Genomic DNA, 16,144 nt, shown 5'->3' with positions numbered 1-16,144 from the left:
ACCATTTCTTTTTTTCAGTATAATATTTAATATTTTTTATTAAAACATAGTTGATATACAAATTATATTGGTGTCAAGTATACAACATAAGCGATATGACAGTTATCTACATGATTAGATGCTTACCCCAACTAGTGTAGTTACTGTCAACATATAAAGATATTAGAGAATTATTGACTATATTCTCTATGCTGTACTTTCATCCCCATGATGAAATGTCTGTGTCTAGATGAATTCTTTTGCATGAAGATGCCAAGTTGTCCCAGCACCATTTGTTGAAGGTATTTTTGCTCCGTTGTATTGTTTTTGCTCCTTTTGCCACATGTCAGTTGCCACATGTCATATTATGATTGAGATTTTGTGCTTCTTTATCCCCTTCACCTTTTTCATCCACCCACCCCAATAACTCCTCCCCTTGGCAACCATCAGTCACTTCTCAGTGTCTATGAGTCTATTGCTATTTTGTTGGTTTTATTTTAGATTCTACTTATAAGTGAAATCATACGGCATTTGTTTTTCTCTGCCTGAATTGTTTCATTTAGCACAATACCCTCTAGGTCCATCCATGTTGTCACAAATGGTAATATTTCTTTCCTTGTTATGGCTGAATAATATTCCATTGTGTATATGTACCATCATCTATTGTTTATCCATCATCTATTGATGGACACTTGTCCATATCTTCGCTATTGTAAATAATGTGACAATAAACATAGGTATATATAACATAACTTTTTCAAAGCAGAGATTTTGTTTTTGGGTAAAATCCTAGAAGTGGAATTGTTGGGCCATATGGTATTTCCAGTTTTATTTTTTTGTGGAACCTCCATACTGCTTTCCATACTGACTACACCAATTGACATTCCTACCAACAGTGTAGGAAGGTTCCCTTTTCTCCACATTCTTGTCAACACTTGTTATTTCTTGTCTTTTGGACAGTGGCCATTCTGACTGGTGTGAGGTGACACCTCACTGTGGTTTTGGTTTGCATTTCCCTGATGATTAGCGATGTGGAGCATCTTTGCATATGCCTGTTGGTCATCTGTAAAGACATACAATTTCTTAAATAGGAAGAAGATTAAACATCATAAAAATACTAATTCTCAGCAAGCACATCAACAGGCTTTTTCCCCCTGCAACTAAGAAGCCGACTATAAAGTTTAAATAAAAAAATAAACAACCAAGAATATGGAGAAGCAGCCCTATCAGACATTGTATTCAAAAACCTCAACAATTAATATGAGTAATGAGCACATGAATAAACAACCAAACCAAAGAAACAAAATAAGTTCAGGAATAGACCAAAATACATATAGATATTTAGTTTAGCCTAAAGGTTTGAGAATAAAGATAAACTTTATAATTCATAGTTCAGGGATAAATGAATAATAATTTGAGAAAGAAGTTTCATCTATACCTCACATCATATACTAGGATAAATTAAAAATAGATCAAAGATTTAAAGCTAAAAAATTGTACACATTAATAGTAAAGTTCTTTCTAATTGAGTCAAAATCCAAAAACCAAATAAGAAAAGATTGATCAATTTAAGATTGATCAATTTAACCACATTTAAGAAAACTATAAACAAGGTCTAAGTACAAATGACAACCTGGGAAAATATACTTACAATTCATATTACAAAAGATTGATTCCCCTAATATATGAAGAGCTCCTAGAAGTTCATAAGAACAAGACCAAAAAAAGTCTATTGGAAATCTTAGAAAAACGGGCAAAGACATGAAAAGGTATTTCACACACACACAGACATGAAGTTGGTCTATAAATGCACAAACACCCATTTGTAATATGAGGAATGCAAATTAAAACTACCCTGAAATATTTTTTTTAACCTATCAAACTGGAGAAAATTCTAGAAATTCGACGATCTGATGGTAAACAGGCACTTACATTCTTTGCTCTTTGGAATACAAATTAGTACAATTCCTACGTAGATTAACAATATTTATAATGATTTAAAAATGCATTTTCCCATTGACCCAATAATTTCACTCTGGGTATTAATTTTATATATGTACTTCATGTGTACAAAATGATGCTTATATAAGGTTATTCTGAAATAATTCTTAAAATAGGAACAAAATGGAATTCACACCAAAGGACCATTGGTATATTGTGATGTGTCCATTCAGTGAAACATGAGGCAGCTTAAAAATTTTTTAAGTGAGGTGCTTTAACATCTTAATAGGGAAAGAACTACAATATATATGGCTAAATTGAAAAAGCTGTATCTAGAACAGGGTTCAACAAACCATTTTTGTAGGGCCACAGTAAATATTTTCAACTTTTTAGACTACATAACCTTTGTTGCAACTACTCCACCTGCCATGCAACCAGTGTAGCATGAAAGGAATCATAGACAACATGTGAACAAGTGGGTGCAGACAGATTTGGCCTGCTGGCAGTAGTTTGTCAAACTTCTGCACTGTGTATGTAGTTTGCTATTTTTGTTTAAATGGGTGTATGTGTGTGTTGGGAGAGATAAGAATATATATTTGGTTTTCCTTGTATTTGTATAAAAACATTGGAAAGATACATGTGAAAAACAGAGTGTGTTTCAGTCAGGGGCCAATCAGGAGACAGAAACCATGAAATATTTGAACAGGGAAACTTTAATATAAAGATTTATTAACTAGTATAATATTAACTATTACAACGTAAAGAATTATTAACTAATAAAGGAGATTAACTCCTAAGAGGAATAGAGAAACCTCTAAAGCAGTATTGTCCAATAGAATGTTCTGCAATGATGGACACATTTGTGTGTCTGCACTGCCCAGTGCAGTAGTTGTATGCCACATGTGGCTATTAAACTGTTGAAATGTAGCTAGTGTGACTGAGGGACTGAATTTTTTAGTTTATTTTCATTAATATATATTTAAATCGGCTACTGGCTAGCACACTGGGCATAGATCTGGGGAGTAGCTGCTACTAAGGCTGAGGGAGTGTACTCAAGGAGGAACAAATTTGGAAAGGCCCTTCATCCCTCAAAGTGAAGATTCCCACCTCATTGGAGAGGGTGTGGCTGTAGCCCACAGGATGCTGGAGTGTGTGTATCACTGGGTGTCCTGCATTCCTTTGACAGAGAAGCTGCCTGCTAGTAAGAAAGCCATCTGCTGGCAGCCACACTATAGAAGCCAGAAAGAAAAGCACAATACCAGAAGACAAGCCCCTTCTTCTTGCAGTTTACCTCAGTGCCCTCTACTGCCAAGGTCTAGTATTATACCATCTGCTAAAGGAGAAATGTTGATAGGGTCAAGTTCTGGTGTCACAGAGCAACATAAAGAAGAGCAAATTTGGAGCTGAGAGGCAAAATATGATAACTGGTACAGGATGGATGGTAACTGGGTAGGAGCAAAACTTTTCACTGTATATCTTTAAATATTATTTTGAGTTTCAGTCATGTAAACATATTACTTACTCAACAAATTAAAAACAAGATGAAAAATGTAATCCAAGCAAATATAAATCAAAAGAAAGCTAGGACAACAAAACATCCATACCCACAAAAAGGGCCACATATATCAGTAAAAAGAACTTTATGCTGAGAAGACATAATAATTAAAAACATATATGCACCTAATAATGTAACCTACAAATACATTAAAGTACTGATAGACTTACAAGGCAAAGTGGGTAAATTTACAGTGGTAGTTGGAAATATTAATACACCTCTCTTAGAAACTGATAAAGCAGAGAGAACAAAAGCAAGCATATAAACATTTGAACAATTAATGAGTATAGGCTAATATGAATAAATGCATCCACAAACACAGAGTACAAATTATTCTCAAAATCACATGAAATATAAAATGGATAACATACTAAGCTACAAAGGAATTATTAGTAAGTTCTGAAGAATTGACATCATAAAGATCAGTTATCTAAATCAAATGCAATAGAAATAGAAATTAATAACAAAAAGGAGAGCTGAAAAAAAACTCCACATGTTTGAAAATTTAAAATCATACCTCTAAATAACTAAAGGAGTAAAGATGACATAACAAGGGAAATTAAGAAATACTTGATATTAAAGACAGATATATATATAATCAGTGAGATGTTGCTAAAGCCTTTTTTATTAGGAAAATAATATCTTTGAATGTCTTTCTTAGGAAAAACCAGAAAGTGCAAATAAAATGAGGTTAATATTAAAGAAGCTAAAAAAATAAATAACAGAGTAAACTCCCTGAAGAATAAAGGGAATCATATACAAAAGCAAATGCCAATTAAATGAGGGGAGGGATCAATTAACAAAACCAAAATTTGCTTCTTAAAGAAAAGAACTCTAAAACTAAGATAGGCAAACTCTTTGCAAAGACAGAACAAATAAATTACATAATAAAAATGAATACATAAGCATAGCTACAGCAAAAATAGAAATTTTAATTTAACTTTAAAGCTATTAAAATACAACTTTAAAAATACAAAAAAACATAAAAGAGTTTTGTTGTATCAAGATGTTTGGGACTACAAATAGTAAAAAAGAAATCTATCTGAAACCAATTTTAAGAGTAAGAAATTTATTATCTTATATAACAAGAAGCACAAATGTAGGATAAATCAATGACTGGTTAACTGTACCTTCATTAAATCATCAAAGTCAAGTTTCTTTCTACCTCCCTACTTTTTTATCCTCAGGGCATCAGACTCATCCACAGACTAGCTCCCCTCCTAGACCCAAGATAGCTGTAGCAGCCCCAGGCTTCACATTATCACAACTACAATAATAGGCAGAATGTTTCTTTCTGTGTTTTCTATTTTGTCAAAGAAAAAAATCTTACCCTTATCCTCTATCATATGTTCTTCTGCCTAATTGCATCATATACTCACATCTAAGTTAATCAGTGACAAGGAAAAGGGGACCACTATGTTTGGTACTGGCCAAATCTGGATCACTCTACAAATCACTCTCTGAGGCTGGGATGGGCTGTACTCTCCTGAAATCTATGATCCAGCAGAGAAAAATAGAGGGATAGTGAAATGACTGATAGAGAGGCAGTCAAGAGTGTCTGCTATTGTTATGAACAACTTTATGCCAAACATTTTTTGAAAACAAGCAAAATATGTAAGTTCATGGAAAAATAGGAAATTGTCCCATTGACACAAGAAACACTTTTGCATAAAATATTCACTCATTCATTTGTTCAATAAATAATTACTGAGTGACTATTAAGTGCTAAGTACTGTTAAAAAACATGACCAGGAGGAGTAAAGATGGCGGCGTGAGAGGAGAGACAGAGGCTTCCTCCTAAAACTGGATACAATTAGAAAATTTAATTGGTGCAACTAATCCTGAGAGAGCAACAGGAAAGAGGACGGCATCAGACTGCACACACCTGGAGAAAAGAGCAGACCTCACCGAACGGGGTAGTACCAGAGCTGTGGCTCGGCAGGACCTGAGCCCTTCCCCCACCTCAGCTCACTGGCGTGAGGAAGACAAAGGGAGCAGGGAGGGAGTGGAAGGCCTGGGACTGCTGAATACCTAGCTCCGGAGATCTATGCTGGGAGCACAAACCTACATTTCATGGTGCTTTCATGAGACTTGCATGACTACCAGGTTGGAAAGTTAATACAGGCAGAGTTCCTGGGAAGACTGAGATGCCGGCTGCTTGTGGAAAGCAGGGATCCATATCTGGCTGCTCTGGGACAAAAATATACCTGTGTGGCTGGCCCACTGGCTCAGGCAGTGGAGACAGGCACAGCAGCTGGGAGGCGGGGAACAGCTCTTTCCTCCCCCCAGGCACCAGTACCGCTTCCCTGAGGCCCCCAACATTGCTTCAGGGACTGAGCAGCTCCAGAATAGAGCTTCTGGACACTAGAGGGTGCCATATACAAACATGAAATGCCAAAGGAACCTTGTCCAGAGTAAAATTGTTAATACAACTCCAGAGAAAGATTTAAATGATATGGACCTCGTGACTCTTCCTGAAAGGGAGTTCAAAATAAAAATAATCAACATTCTAATGGAGATACAGAAAGACATCCAGGAACTCAGAAATGAATTCAGGTCAGAGATCCAATCATTGAAGAACACGATGGAAGGTATTAAAAGCAGGTTGGATATGGTGGAAGAGACAATAAATGAAATAGAAACTAGAGAAGAGGAATACAAAGAAGCTGAGGCACAGAGAGAAAAAAGGATCTCTAAGAATGAAAGAATATTGAGAGAACTGTGTGACCAATCCAAGCGGAACAATATTTGCATTATATAGGGATAAGAGAAGAAGAAGAGAGAAAGGGATAGAAAGTGTCTTTGAGGAGGTAGTTGCTGGAAACTTCCCCAATCTGGGGAAGGAGATAGTCTCTCAGGCCATGGAGATCCACAGACCTCCCAACACAAGGCACCCAAGGAAGACAACACCAAGACACATAGTAATTAAAATGGGAAATATCAAGGATAAGGACAGACTGTTAAAAGCAGCCAGAGGCAGAAATAAGATCACATACAAAGGAAAGCCCATCAGGCTAACATCAGACTTCTCAGCAGAAACCTTACAGGCCAGAAGGGAGTGGCATGATGTATTTAATGCCATGAAGCAGAAGGGCCTGGAACCAAGATTACTTTATCTGGTGAGATTATCATTTAAATTTGAAGGAGGGATTAAACAATTTCCAGATAAGCAAAAGCTAAGAGAGTTTACCTCCCACAAACCATCTCTGCAGTCTATTTTGGAGGGACTGCTATAGATGGAAGTGTTCCGAGGGTTGGATAGCTGTCACCAGAGGTAGCAAAACCACAGTAGCAAGGATGGAGCAGCTGATTGCGAGGCAAATGCAAAATTAAATTGACTATCCCCAAAGTCAATCAACCGATAGACAAAAAGTACAGAATTTGATACCTAATATGTAAAGAATGAAGGAGGAAGAAAAAGGAGGAGAAATAGAAAAGAACCTTTAGATTGTGTTTGTAACAACATACTAAGTGAGTTAAGTTAGACTCTCAGATAGTAAGGAAAGTAACCTGGAACCTTTGGTAACCACGAATCCAAAGCCTGAAATGGCAATAAGTACATACCTATTGATAATCACCCTAAATGTAAATGGACTGAATGTACCAATCAAAAGACATAGAGTCACTGAATGGATAAAAAAGCAAGACCCATCTATATGCTGCTTACAAGAGACTCACCTCAAACCCAAAGACATGACTAAAAGTCAAGGGATGGAAAAAGATATTTCATGCAAACAATAGGGAGGAAAAAGCAGGTGTTGCAGTACTAGTATCAGAGAAAATAGACTTCAAAACAAAGGAAGTAACAAGAGATAAAGAAGGACATTACATAATGATAAAGGGCTCAGTCCAACAAGAGGATGTAACCATTGTAAATATATATGCACCCAACACAGGCATACCAGCATATGTGAAACAAATACTAACAGAACTAAAGGAGGAAACAGAATACAATGCATTCATTTTAGGAGACTTCAACACACCATTCACTCCAAAGGACAGATCCACCAGACAGAAATTAAGTAAGGACACAGAGGCACTGAACAACACACTAGAACAGATGGACCTAATAGACATCTATAGAACTCTACATCCAAAAGCAACAGGATACACATTCTTCTCAAGTGCACATGGAACATTTTCCAGAATAGACCACATACTAGGCCACAAAAAGAGCCTCAGTAAATTCAAAAAGATTGAAATTCTACCAACCAACTTTTCATACCACAAAGGTATAAAACTAGAAATAAATTGTACAAAGAAAACAAAAAGGCTCACAAACACATGGAGGCTTAACAACATGCTTCTAAATAGTCAATGGATCAACGACCAAATTAAAATGGAGATCCAGCAATATATGGAAATAAATGACAACAACAACACAAAGCTCCAACTTCTGTGGGATGCAGTGAAAGCAGTCTTAAGAGGAAAGTATATAGCAATCCAGGCATATTTAAAGAAGGAAGAACAAACCCAAATGAATACTCTAACATCACAATTATCAAAATTGGAAAAAGAAGAACAAATGAGGCCTAAAGTCAGAAGAAGGAGGGACATAATAAAGATCAGAGAAGAAATAAACAAAATTGAGAAGAATAAACAATAGAAAAAATCAATGAAACCGAGAGCTGGTTCTTTGAGAAAATAAACAAAATAGATAAGCCTCTAGACAGACTTATTAAGAGAAAAAGAGAATCAACACACATCAACAGAATCAGAAACGAGAAAGGAAACATCACAACGGACCCAACAGAAATACAAAGAATTATTAGAAACTACTATGAAAACCTATATGCTAAGAAGCTGGAAAACCTAGAAGAAATGGACAACTTCCCAGAAAAATACAACCTTCCAAGACTGACCAAGGAAGAAACACAAAATCTAAACAAACCAATTACCAGCAAAGAAATTGAAGCAGTAATCAAAAAACTACCCAAGAAAAAAAACCCCAGGCCAGATGGATTTACTTGGAATTTTATCAGACATACAGAGAAGATATAATACCCATTCTTCTTAAAGTTTTCCAAAAAATAGAAGAGGAGGGAATACTCCCAAACTCATTCTATGAAGCCAACATCACCCTAATACCAAAACCAGGCAAAGACCCCACCAAAAAAAAAATTACAAACCAATATCCCTGATGAATGTAGATGCAAAAATACTCAACAAAATATTAGCAAACCGAATATAAAAATACATCGAGAGGATCATACACCACGACCACGTGGGATTCATCTCAGGGATGCAAGGATGGTACAACATTCGAAAATCCATCAACATCATCCACCACATAAAGAAAAAGAAAGACAAAAACCACATGATCATCTCCATAGATGCTGAAAAAGCATTCAACAAAATTCAACATCCATTCATGATAAAAACTCTCAGCAAAATGGGTATAGAGGGCAAGTACCTCAACATAATAAAGGCCATATATGATAAACCCACAGTCAACATCATACTGAACAGTGAGAAGCTGAAAGCTTTTCCTCTGAGATTGGGAACAAGACAGGGATGCCCACTCTCTCCACTGTTATTTAACATAGTACTGGAGGGCCTAGCCACAGCAATTAGACAAAACAAAGAAATACAAGGAATCCAGATTGGTAAAGAAGAAGTCGAACTGTCACTATTAGCAGATGACATGATATTGTATATAAAAAACCCTAAACACTCCACTCCAAAACTACTAGAACTGATATCGGAATACAGCAAAGTTGCAGGATACAAAATTAACACACAGAAATCTGTGGTTTTCCAGTACACTAGCAATGAACCAATAGAAAGAGAAATCAGGAAAACAATTCCATTCACAATTACATCAAAAAGAATAAAATACCTAGGAATAAACCTAACCAAGGAAGTGAAAGACCTATACCCTGAAAACTATAAGACACTCTTAAGAGAAATTAAAGAGGACACTAACAAATGGAAACTCATCCCATGCTCTTGGCTAGGAAGAATTAATATCGTCAAAATGGCCATCCTGCCCAAAGCAATATACAGATTTGATGCAATCCCTATCAAATTACCAACAGAATTCTTCAATGAACTGGAAGAAATAGTTCAAAAATTCATATGGAAACACCAAAGACCTGGAATAGCCAAAGCAATCCTGAGAAAGAAGAATAAAGTGGGGGCATCTCACTCCCCAACTTCAAGTTCTACTACAAAGTCACAGTAATCAAGACAGTTTGGTACTGGCACAAGAACAGAGCCACAGACCAGTGGAACAGATTAGAGACTCCAGACAGTAACCCAAACATATATGGTCAATTAATATTTGGTAAAGGAGCCATGAACATACAATGGGGAAATGACAGTCTCTTCAACAGATGGTGTTGGCAAAACTGGACAGCTACATGTAAGAGAATGAAACTGGATCGCTGTCTAACCCCATACACAAAAGTAAATTCAAAATGGATCAAAGACCTGAATGTAAGTCATGAAGCCATAAAACTCTTAGAAAAAAACATAGGCAAAAATCTCTTGGATGTAAACATTAGTGACTTCTTCATGAACATATCTCCCTGGGCAAGGAAAACAAAAGCAAAATGAACAAGTGGGACTATATCAAGCTGAAAAGCTTCGGTACAGCAAAGGACACATCAATAGAACAAAAAGGTACCCTACAGTATGGGAGAATATATTCGTAAATGACAGATCCGATAAAGGCTTGACATCCAAAATACATAAAGAGCTCACGCACCTCAACAAACAAAAAGCAAATAATCCAGTTAAAAAATGGGCAGAGGAGCTGAGCAGACACTTCCCCAAAGAAGAAATTCAGATGGCTAACAGACACATGAAAAGATGCTCCACATCGCTAGTTATCAGAGAAATGCAAATTAAAACCACAATGAGATATCACCTCACACCAGTCAGGATGGCCAACATCCAAAAGACAAACAACAAAAAATGTTGGCAAGGTTGTGGAGAAAGGGGAACCCTCCTACACTGCTGGTGGGAATGTAAATTAGTTCAACCATTGTGGAAAGCAGTATGGAGGTTTGTCAAAAAGCTCAAAATAGACTTACCATTTGACTCAGGAATTCCACTTCTAGGAATTTACCCTAAGGATGCAGCACTCCAGTTTGAAAAAGACAGATGCACCCCTATGTTTATCACAGCACTATTTACAATAGCCAAGAAATGGAAGCAACCTAAGTGTCCATCAGTAGATGAATGGATAAAGAAGATGTGGTACATATACACAATGGAATATTATTCAGCCATAAGAAGAAAACAAATCCTACGATTTGCAACAACATGGATGGAGCTAGAGGGTATTATGCTCAGTGAAATAAGCCAAGTGGAGAAAGACAAATACCAAATGATTTCACTCATCTGTGGAGTATAAGAACAAAAAAAAAACTGAAGGAACAAAACAGCATCAGAATCACAGAACCCAAGAATGCACTAACAGTTACCAAAGGGAAAGAGACTGGGAGAACAGGAGGGTAGGGAGGGATAAGGGTGGGGAAGAAGAAAGGGGGTATTATGATTAGCATGTATAATGTGGCGGGTGGGGGAAAGGGGAGGGCTGTGCAACACAGAGAAGACAAGTAGTGATTCTACAACATCTTACTATGCTGATGGACAGTTACTGTAATGGGGTTTGTTGGGGGGACTTGGGGTAGGGGAGAGCCTAGTAAACATAATATTCTTCATGTAATTGTAAATTAATGATAACAAAATAAAAAAAAGTAAAAAGCATGACCAATAACTACTAGCAGCCACACTTCCTCCACCCCAACCATGTGCTAATAAAAAATCACCAGACCAGGATGGTTTTGCAGATAAATTCTACCAAACTTTTAGAGAACAACTAGTTCCTCTGTTATTCCAGTTTTTCAGAAAAGAGGGGAGAATTGTCTAACCAACTTATGAATCTAGTTAAACCTTGATATTATACCAGATATGGATGGTAGGAGAAAAGATAATCATAGGCCAGTTTTACTTATAGTTATAGATGCAAAAAACCCCAGGTGAGATTTAGTTTAGGAATGTACAGGTGATTTAGCATCCAATAAATCTATTGAGAAGTTTCAGATTTAAAAAATATATAAAATATTTCAATAAATATAGGAAAAACATCTATTTGTGTTTTCCACATAAAAATTCCACATAAAAAACTTAGACATTGTATTTAGTGCAAAAATGTAGATTTCCAATTACTATGGAAACCAGACAAGTATACTTCCCAATTCCACTACTATCCAATGTAGTATTGGCAACCTGGTATATAATAGATAGCATCACAACTCAGAGAGGAAAGAATGAACCATTTAACAAGTGGTAGTGGGAAAATTGACTCATAATGTAGGAAAGTAAAAGTAGCCTCCTAACATACACTATAAAAAAAGAACCAAACAACTCAAAAGTTCTCCAGATGGATTGAACACCCAACATGAAAAAGCAAAGCTATAAACACTATTAGATGAATAATGTAGGCAAATATCATTGACTGTAGAATTGGCAAAAATTTCTTAGGGAAGAAAACAGATGGATATGACTACTCCAAAATGAGAGATTCTGAGTATATCAATCAGTGAGATTGAGGTTTAGCTCTGAGAGAAGTAAGCAGTCCAGGGATGACACCAGGGACCCTTCTGCATCCTTAGTACCTAGTTCCAAATTCAAGATCCAGTACTTGAACCAGTAAAAAGGAGAGGAGGAAAGAAGAGAGCTCTTTATCTTAAAGAATATTTTCTGCAACACAGAAACTGGCACTGAACAACACACTAGAACAGATGGACCTAACAGATACCTATAGAACTCTACACCCAAAAGCAGCAGGATACACACTCTTCTCAAGTGCACATGGAACATTTTCCAGAATAGACTACATACTAGGCCACAAAAAGAGCCTCAGTAAATTCGAAAAGATTGAAATTCTACCAACCAACTTTTCATACCACAAAGGTATAAAACTAGAAATAAATTGTACAAAGAAAACAAAAAGGCTCACAAACACATGGAGGCTTAATAACATGCTCTTAAATAATCAATGGATCAATGACCAAATTAAAACAGAGATCAAGCAATATATGGGTACAAATGAAAACAACAGCATGATCCTCTAACTTGTGTGGGACACAGAGAAGGCAGTTCTAAGAGGAAATTATATAGCAATCTAGGCCTATGTAAAGAAGGAAGAACAATCCCAAATGAATAGTCTAAATTCACAATAACTGAAACTGGAAAAAGAAGAACAAATGAGATCCAAAGTCAGCAGAAGGAGGGACACAATAAAGATCAGTAAAGAAATAAATAAAATTGAGAATAATAAAGCAATAGAAAAAATTAATGAAACCAAGAGCTGGTTCTTTGAGAAAAAAAAACAAAATAGATAAACTCCTAGCCAGACATATTAAGAGAAAAAGAGAATCTACACACATAAACAGAATCAGAAATGAGAAAGGAAATATCAATACAGACACCACAGAAATACAAAGAATTATTAGAGAATACTATGAAAATCTATATGCTAACAAACTGGATAACCTAGAAAAATGGACAACTTTCTAGAAAAATACAACCTTCCAAGACTGACCAAGGAAGAAACACAAAATCTAAACAAACCAATTACCAGCAAAGAAATTGAATTGGTAATCAAAAAACTACCCAAGAACAAAACCACCGGACCAGACAGATTCACTGCTGAATTTCATCAGACATTTAGAGAAGACATAATACCCATTCTCCTTAAAGTTTTCCAAAAAATAGAAGAGGAGGGAATACTTCCAAACTCATTCTATGAAGCCAGCATCACTCTAATACCAAAACCAGACAAAGACCCCACCAAAAAAGAAAATTACAGACCAATATCCCTGATGAAGATAGATGCAAAAATACTCAACAAAATATTAGCAAACCAAATATAAAAATACATCGAGTGGATCATACACCATGATCAAGTAGGATTCATCTCAGGGATGCAAGGATGGTACAACACTCAAAAATTCATCCTCATCCACCACATCAACAAAAAGAAGGAAAAAACCACATGATCATCTCCATAGATGCTGAAAAAGCATTCAACAAAATTCAACATTCATTCATGATAAAAATTCTCAACAAAATGGGTATAGAGGACAAGTACCTCAACATAACAAAGGGCATATATGACAAACCCACAGCAAACATTAAACTTAACAGTGAGAAGCTGAAAGCTTTTTCCCTAAGATCAGGAACAAGGCAAGAATGCCCACTCTTCCACTTTTATTCAACATAGTACTTGAGCTTCTAGCCACGGTGATGAGACAAAACAAAGACATAAAAGGCATCCAAATTGGCAAGGAAGAAGTCAAACTGTCCCTGTTTGCAGATGACAGGATATTGTACATAAAAAACCCAAAAGAATCCACTTGAAAACTACTAGATCTAATATCTGAATTCAGCAAAGTTGCAGGGTACAAAATTAATACACAGAAATCTGTTTCATTCCTATACACTAACGATGAACTAGCAGAGAGAGAAGTCAGGAAAACAATTCCATTCACAACTGCATCAAAAAGAATAAAATACCTAGGAATAAACCTAATCAAGGAAGTGAAAGACTTATACTCTGGAAATGACAAGACACTCATGAGAGAAATTAAAGAGGATACCAATAAATGGAAACACATCCCATACTCATGGATAGGAAGAATTAATATTGTCAAAATGTCCATCCTGCCTAAAGCAATCTACAGATTCAATGCAATCCCCATCAAAATACCAATAGCATTGTTCAACGAACTGGAACAAATAGTTCTAAAATTCATATGGAACCACAAATACCCTGAATAGCCAAAGCAATCCTGAGAAGGAAGAATAAAGCAGGGGGATCTTGCCTCCCAACTTCAAGCTCTTCTACAAAGCCACAGTAATCAAGACAATTTGGTACTGGCACAAATACAGATCCATAGACCAGTGGAACAGAATAGAGAGACCAGATATTAACCCAAGCATATACGGTCAATTAATATATGATAAAGGAGTCGTGGATATACAATGGGGAAATGACAGCCTCTTCAACAGCTGGTGTCGGCAAAACTGGACAGCTACACTTTGCCCCTTTAATTGGGGCACATTAATCTTTTATTTATCCACCTGACCCCAGACTGAGATGCTGCTCCAAGGAGTCTTAGGTAGCTGCCAGTAAATTATTTTAATTGCTGTGAAGTTAACAAGTGTTATAATGAAACAATGTACCTGATGCTAAATAAAGGCTTTAGAATGTTCACACACAAAAAAACAAAAAACTGGACAGCTACATGTAAGAGAATGAAACTGGATCATTGTCTAACCCCACACACAAAAGTAAACTCAAAATGAATCAAAGACCTGAATGTAAGTCATGAAACCATAAAACTCTTAAAAGAGAACATAGGCAAAACTCTCTTGGACATAAACATGAGCAACTTCTTCATGAACATATCTCCCCAGGCAAGGGAAACAAAAGCAAAAATGAACAAGTGGGACTATATCAAACCAAAAAGCTTCTGTACAGCAAAGGACACCATCAGTAGAACAAAAAGGCATCCTACAGTATGGGAGAAAATATTCATAAATGACAGATCTGATAAAGGGTTGACATACAAAATACATAAAGAGTTCACGCACCTCAACAAACAGAAAGCAAACGATCCAATTAAAAAATGGCCAAAGGATCTGAGCAGACACTTCTCCAAAGAAGAAATTCAGATGGCCAAGAGGAATATGAAAAGATGCTTAACTTCACCAATCATCAGAGAAATGCAAATTAAAGCCACAGTGAGATATCACCTCACACCAGTTAGGATGGCCAACATCCAAAAGACAAACAACAGCAAATGTTGGTGAGGATGTGGAGAAAGGGGAACCCTCCTACACTGCTGGTGGGAATGTAAATTACTTCAACCATTGTGGAAAGCAGTATGGAAGCTCCTCAAAAAACTCAAAATAGAAATATCATTTGACCCAGAAATTCCACTCCTAGGAACTTACCCTAAGAATGCAGGAGCCCAGTTTGAAAAAAACATGTGCATCCCTGTGTTTATCGCAGCACTATTTACAATAGCCAAAAATGGAAGTAACCTAAGTGTCCATCAGTAGATGAATGGATAAAGAAGATGTGGTACATATACACAAAGGAATATTATTCAGCCATAAGAAGAAAATAAATCCTACCATTTGCAACAATATGGATGGAGACTGGAAGAATATATATTCAATACATATGACTGACATCAGTGTTTGAAATGTACAGAAAATCAGGGGGAAAAAAAGGAGGGGGAGGTCTATATATAGAAACATGGGAAGGAAAGAATATGGACAAGCCATTCCCAGAAGAGGAAACCAGAAACTAGAATAGCTAATAAACAGATAAAAAGATGTTTAATCTTATGAGTAATCAGAGAAATGTAAAGTGAGGAATGGATACTACTTTACATCCAAATATAAAATAAGGGATACTATCAAACTGGCAAAGATGTGGGGGAAATGAGACTTTTATGTACTGCTGGGGGAGTGAAAATTGATGCAGTCATTTTAGAGAGCAACTTGGAGGTATTTTATGATACGGACAAAACCCTCATCACTTTCTGCTGCAAATCCTATCTTGTATATAAACCTCAGAGAAATTATTGCTTAAGTACACAAAGGGATATGCTCAAGAATGTTTACTGAAACATTGCTTTATAA

At 36.3% G+C, this 16,144-nt stretch overlaps 1 long non-coding RNA gene across 1 annotated transcript in view; it reads right to left on the bottom strand.

Annotated features, from left to right (window-relative positions):
- Positions 1 to 375: 375 nt before the first annotated feature.
- Positions 376 to 16,144, bottom strand: part of LOC140848651 (uncharacterized) — a 29,672-nt gene continuing 13,903 nt past the window's right edge. Inside the window, exon 3 of the long non-coding RNA XR_012129746.1 lies at positions 376 to 1,042. This is a non-coding gene — a long non-coding RNA (uncharacterized lncRNA). The remainder of the gene's footprint in view (positions 1,043 to 16,144) is intronic.

This window comes from Manis javanica, chromosome 4, assembly GCF_040802235.1.
Source record: "Manis javanica isolate MJ-LG chromosome 4, MJ_LKY, whole genome shotgun sequence".
In the NCBI taxonomy this organism is placed as follows: Eukaryota; Metazoa; Chordata; class Mammalia; order Pholidota; family Manidae; genus Manis; species Manis javanica.
This window is presented reverse-complemented; position numbering and strand designations above follow the sequence as displayed.